Here is a 6501-nt window from a genome sequence, read left to right as displayed (position 1 = left end):
ACACTGTTCACCTACTAAAGGAGGCTCTTGAAAGAACAAGTCAAAAAGTGCATACAGTTGCATCCGAAGCATAGGAAGAGGTATACACTGCTCCAAGACAGATGGCTGTGACCATTAAGGACCACTAGGACCTCTAAGTTATTTCAAGGGTAATGGGGATTTATCATATAGACAGATAGATAGATACAGATAGATATAGATATAGATAGATGGTTAAAAGTGTTGTGATCCAAGCCACCAAGTATTCTAGTTAAATCACAGATTACCAACTTCTGAACAAATATGATACCAGAAAAGCACTTCACATGAAAACTATGTCAGATAGAACACATAGTATTTGACAACCCAGAAGACACCTAAAATCTTGGCAGCCCGTCCATCATCAGTGACACTGTCATTGTGGTACAGATATAAAGACATTTGCCATTAGAATCTAAGAGAATACCAGATACACTTTAGGACAAGTAGCCAACTGTCTTCAAAGGAAATAATAAACACTTGTAAGACATACACATGTTAGTAATATGTTCTCACACTATTTTCTCATTAGAGATGAAATTAAAAAGAAAGCAGCAAAAGCAGAGATATCAGAAGAAGGCAAATGGAAAGAGAACTGCACTAATGAAGAGATTCAGGTACTGACTTTTCTACTGAAGTCACCAGAATTCCCCAAGTACTGAGAACCAGTATATTCAGCATATCCCCTTATAGTTTTCTACATATATTCTTTCAGTTTTCTGCAGTAAAGTATTTAAAAGATGTCAGTTTCTCCAAATTGCAGGTTTGTAATCCATTGCTGAGCAAAATTTGAAACCCAGTCCAAAAATGGCTGTGTTGTGATTCCACATCAGAGGGAGGGTATGTGTGTCCCACGGTGGCTTCCAGTGTTGCTGCCAGGTTTTGTTTCAGAATGCGTGCACAAGAGCTCATCAAGGCCGTGAGTATAAAGCAAGCATTTCCACAACAAGCAGATCAGAGAGACAACACTTCCCCTTACAGGTGATCTTCAGGTTTTAACAATTTTGGAGTAATATTGGCACATTGGACTCACCAGTCTAGACAATTTTCCTGACCCTATGTGGATACCTGCTGCAGTTACAAAACTTTTAGGTAGCATCTTAAAGATGTGTCCTTCCACATCTGGACACCACAAGTACGAGTCACATACAAAGTAGACCTTACAATTTTAAAATTGTTGTTTTGAAAAGGGAACCACCACAGATGAGAGAGTTCAATCCAACTCACTTTTTAGTAATCTTACTTGTCAGAATTTATAGTCTCCTACTTGAAATTCTCATGTTTTAAAAAATCTTTACAACATAACTTGCTCTGATTCCTCTCTGACATTTCTCTACCCACTGCTCAGTCTTCTTTGCTGACTCCTTTTCCTTTGGGAAACGTGGATGCGCCAAGGGTTTTGGCACTGGCCGCCTTCCCGTTCTACATCTTCCCTATCAAGGAGAAGCTCATTCAGATCTATGACTTTGGTAATTACAGTAACAGTATTCCAAGTCTGTGACTCCAACCTCAGGGTTCCATCTCCTAGTAGAAATGCCTATCATCCAATTACCAACTGAAAATATCCCACATGAATATCCCGTTAAACTCAACATGGATAGAAAAAAGTTAGTCTTCTCTGTTGACCTGCTGCTCTTCTCTATACACCTGACAGTTTGCTACTCTTTCCTCGTGTCCAATTTAAACGTGACTGCATAACCTGGAAACCTGTGAGTCAGACAGCTGAGATTTCTCTCTGCCCTTAAATCTGAACATTCAATAACCACTAAGTCATATGAACTGTCTTTCTCTTCTAATTCCTCTTTACATTTCTACCACCAAGGTTTTATTTCAAGATTCAGCATGGACTCTTAACTTCTGGCTCTCACAGGGGGAAAAACCCACCAACTATTATCATTACTTCTTAAATTTAAAAAAAAAAATAAGTAAAAAAAGGAAAAGGCAAGAAAAAGAACAACATCTTAAAATGAATAAACTGACCTTCCTAACTATTTCCTTCACTGTGGATGGGTGACCACTAGATTGCTACTAATCCAAGCTTTGTGTGACAAGGAAACTACAGCTTTGACTATTGTAAAAGCTTCCTTCTCTTGTCCTCCAGTCTCACTGGATGGTAACCTTCCATCTACCTTCTACATGAGGGGTCAGCAAACTACAGGCCACAGGCCACATCTAGACTGCCACATGGTTATTTAAACCAAGTTTCGTTGGAGCACAGTCATGCCTATTTGCTTACCTCTTATCTATGACTGCTTTCATACTACAATGGCAGGGTTGAATAGACATGACCGAGACCACCTGGCCTAAAAGGTATACTACCTCAACCCTTTACAGAAAAAGCTTGACCATCCCTGCTTTACACCATAACCACAATGCCCTCATACTCAATTCTAATCCTGTGACCCCCAGGAAAATGGAACTGCTGGAAAACCTTGCAAATCTGACCCATGAGTCTCAGCTTTTGCACTTGCTGTTCTTGGACCTCATGTGCAATCCTGCTAGGTGTTCCTTCTGCCAAGCACCATCTTTCTGCCTCTTTACCTGGCAAACTTCTACTCACTCTGCCTTGCTTACCTTAAATCCTAGTCAATGTCTAAAGAATTAATTCTGCATGATAGACTTAAAGTGTCTGGCACATATTTAACACGATAAGTACAAGGTAAATGATGATTATATTAATAAGCTCCCAGAGGGCATCTGGCACCCAGTAACCACTGAATAAAGTAGTAAATAATATAAGTAACAATAAAAATAAGCTCCTGACTGTATTTGTAAAATGTACGTGTTCAGTTATATAGGAACAATACTTAGCACCCAAAAGACTTTTGATAGCTATTTGTGAGGTGGGCAAGTGAGTAAAATGAATAAAAATGGTTTGACAATTCCGTTGAAGAAACACAGAAGTTAAATAGGAACAGGTCTATTTTATCACAAGCACCTCAAAGACAAAAACTATGCCTACTTGACCTTTGTCTCCTGCAACTTACAATACCTAAATTATGGAATTTCTTTGATGAATATATACTACATTAAAGGTGCCCTCATATACTTCAGATTGTACAAGGATGTAGGTGTCCCACCTAGGTAGCACAGTAGCATTTTTGTTATTGTGAAATACTTCTCTACTTTTATTATTATTGGTTTAGCCCACGGTTGGGCTACTGGAATATTTCTTATGAAAATCATTTGGCTAAGGGACACAAAGTCACTGTTATCATGACAATTATCCAGCAGATAGGAGAACACATCTCGTTCTAGTGAAGAAAATATATATCATTTGGTTTTAACCTATGGGGAATGAATTCAATAATAGTGAGACCTTGTTGGTATACGGATTTCTAACATAATCTGTACTTCTCAACAAAGAATTGCTTTTCTGACTTCTTCACTCAATAGGTATCTTTGTAAAATAATCCACTGGCTCGGTATGGTGGCCCATGATGCTTGTAATCCTAGCACCATAGGAGGCTGAGGCAGGAGGATCCTTGAGGGCAAGAGTTCTAGACCAGTCTGAGCGAGAGTCAGATCCGTCTCTACTAAAAATGGAAAAAATTAGCCAGCAAACTAAAAATAGAATGAAAAAAGTAGTTGGGTGCGGTGGCAAGCACCTGTAGTCCCAGCTACTCAGGAGGCTGAGGCAGGAAGATTGCTTGAGGCCAGGAGTTTGAGATTGCTGTGAGCTAGGCTGATGCCATGGCACTCTAGCCTGGGAAACAAAGTGAGTCTCTCTCTCTCTCTCTCTCTCAAAAAAAGAAAGAAACCATCTCTGCAAAAAAATTTAAAAATAAGCTGGGCTTGGTGGCATGCACCTGTAGTTCCAGCTACTCGGGAGGCTGAGGCAGGAGGATCATTTGAGCCCTGGAGTCTGAGGTTACAGTGAGCTATGATGATCCTACTGCACTGACTGCACTCTAGGCCCTGCACTCTAGCCTGGGCAACAGAGTGAGTGAGACCTTGTCTCCAAAAATAAATAAATACAATAATATTCTCCTATTAGTATTGCTGCACACTGGCCACAATTTGCAGTTAATATTGTCATTTGTTTATGCTATCAGAAAGGTATTTTTGAGTTCTCAGTTTTAAAAATAGTTACTTTTCTGTGACACAAATCACTATGTAATACAAATACATAGTCTCCCTTTGACAACAGGTGTTTGAACTGCAGGGGTCCACTTAGATGCAGATTTTCTTCTGCTCTGTCACCCAGACACAGCTGGACCAACCTCTCCTATTCCTCCTCCTCTTTATCAGCCTAGTCAATGTGAAGATAAAGAGGATAAAGACCTTTATGATGATCCACTTCCAGTTCATGAATAGGAAATGTATTTTTTCTTCCTTATGATTTTCTTCATAACAGTTGCTTTTCACTAGCTTACCTAATTGTGAGAATACAATATATAACACATATGACATACAACCTATGTGTTAATTGACTATTTATGTTATCACAAGGCTTCCAGTCCACAGTAGGCTGTAAGTAAAGTTTTGGAAAGTAAAACGTTATACACAGATTTTTGAATGAAAGGGGATTGACGTCCCTAACCCTCCCATGGTTCAAGGTCAACTGTAACTACTATTCACTAAATGCAAACCATTTATTATAAAAATTAAATAGAAGATGCATTTTTATACCAAGTGCAATTCATTATAATGTGACTGGAACCATGGAACATACTAACTTAAAAATCTTCTTTCTTATTTAGCCAAAAATATCAAACAGGATTTTAGGGACCAAAATTAAATGAATGATTTTTTTTCAGACAATACTGTTTGAGATAATAAATGACATATGCCTAACTTAAAGTAACTCCGCATTCTAGACTACTAAAAACTATTCAAGAAGAAATATGCATGTAGTTTACACACTGACCTTTTAAACTCCTCCTTTATACTCAGAACTTCACTATTCCTACTTATGTATCTATTGTACGCCCACCAAAGAGGCAGTCACTGTCAGAAGGCTTACCTGGATTGCTAATTTGAGCAAGATTTTCCAGAATCTTTTCTTCTTTATCTACTGAAATTTGTTGGGGAATTCTATTTATAAAAGTGTAATAAATAAAATTACTATTTTAATACTGACATGAAAATCATTTACCAAATAAATTAAATTCTTAAGAGTATTTCAGACAATATCAGAGCTATTATAATAACAGATCTTTAATTATCCCATATAGCTCAAGTTTGTAAGCTCAACAAACTTCTTATTAAGCTTCTAGTTAAAGAAGAAAAGAAAGGTGAAGTACTCATGAAGGGAGTATAGAGCAGTGAATTAACCAGAGGTCCCTTGACATGATGCAACGTGTCCTGAACTCAGAAGTCCTAGCTCTCTGTAAGCAACAGCTATTTGTTCTTGGACAAGTTGCTTCTCTCAGGCTCATTGTCTTCTAAAAATAAGGATTTTACTGCCTTAGTTCACTGGGTTCTTAAACAACATTTAATGAGATAACATTTTTACAAGGCTCAGAAAGATAGGGAATCAATGGAATAATTTGTCCTTGACCTTTATGGCAGAAATGATTTTGGAATCCCAAACAAAACACAATCGTATTTTTCCACAGGTACTAATACTCAAATGACACAGTTTTCAGAAAATATTACTAAGTCCTACCCTTGTTTATTACTTGTTCTACTGTTTGTGGCTTCTAATTCAGGGAATCTCACCTGTTTCATAATTTTAACAAAATTTATTATAAATATTACTTCATTAAATGGGATAACATAATTGTCCACTCTTACTGAGCTACTCAATCACAGCAAGGGCAGAAAATTAATGGATGTCAAAACCTAACTTGGACTACTACTGTTCCTCCTCTACCTGCTCAAACTTCAAATCAGCAGATCTTTGTTAAAATGATGCTTAATCTCCATGCTCATCTCCAACTGACGTGGAAGGCAAAACCCTACTTTTATTTAAGTTGAACAGAGGCAATGCAAGTTGACATTTTCTCATTTCTAAGTACTAACAACATATTTGCACACAACATTCTACATTACTGAGCTCACTGACATTTCATAGATCACATTATGGGACTATTTCTGTACTGAAAGTACCAACACAATTTTAATATTGGGTGTCACCTGTTTTTGCCTTGACACACACTGTTACCTTGGAGCTAGTCAGCAAATGGGCAAATGATGTTTCAGGGACTGCATAAAACACAGAATGCTTCACCAATGTTCATGTCTACCTTGGGCAGGGACCATGCTAATCTTCTCTGCAGGGTTCCAATTTTAGTATATATGCTGCCGGAGCAAACACAAAGCCCTACTTTTCTATGTGGATACTGATGAGTGATGGGTGAGGCTTGGCTCTGTTAAATTCAACTATTCTACTTTAGATTCAGAGAATTCTGTTGAATGGCTTTCTTGCTAGGAAGAATTTGAAAATAATTTTAAAACGTGACATACACACGCAAGTGGCTTGGGAGGTTTTCATTGTTATGGTAAACAGGTCACTTGCCAGGCCAACTGTGAGTTGGT

At 37.9% G+C, this 6501-nt stretch overlaps 1 non-coding gene across 1 annotated transcript; it reads right to left on the bottom strand.

The window, feature by feature from the left end:
• Positions 1-6173: 6173 nt before the first annotated feature.
• On the bottom strand, positions 6174-6280 carry LOC123638995. Its single transcript, XR_006735564.1, has one exon. It is a non-coding gene; the product is annotated as a U6 spliceosomal RNA (small nuclear RNA).
• Positions 6281-6501: the final 221 nt, after the last annotated feature.

Source organism: Lemur catta, chromosome 5 (genome assembly GCF_020740605.2).
Source record: "Lemur catta isolate mLemCat1 chromosome 5, mLemCat1.pri, whole genome shotgun sequence".
NCBI lineage: Eukaryota > Metazoa > Chordata > Mammalia > Primates > Lemuridae > Lemur > Lemur catta.
This window is presented reverse-complemented; position numbering and strand designations above follow the sequence as displayed.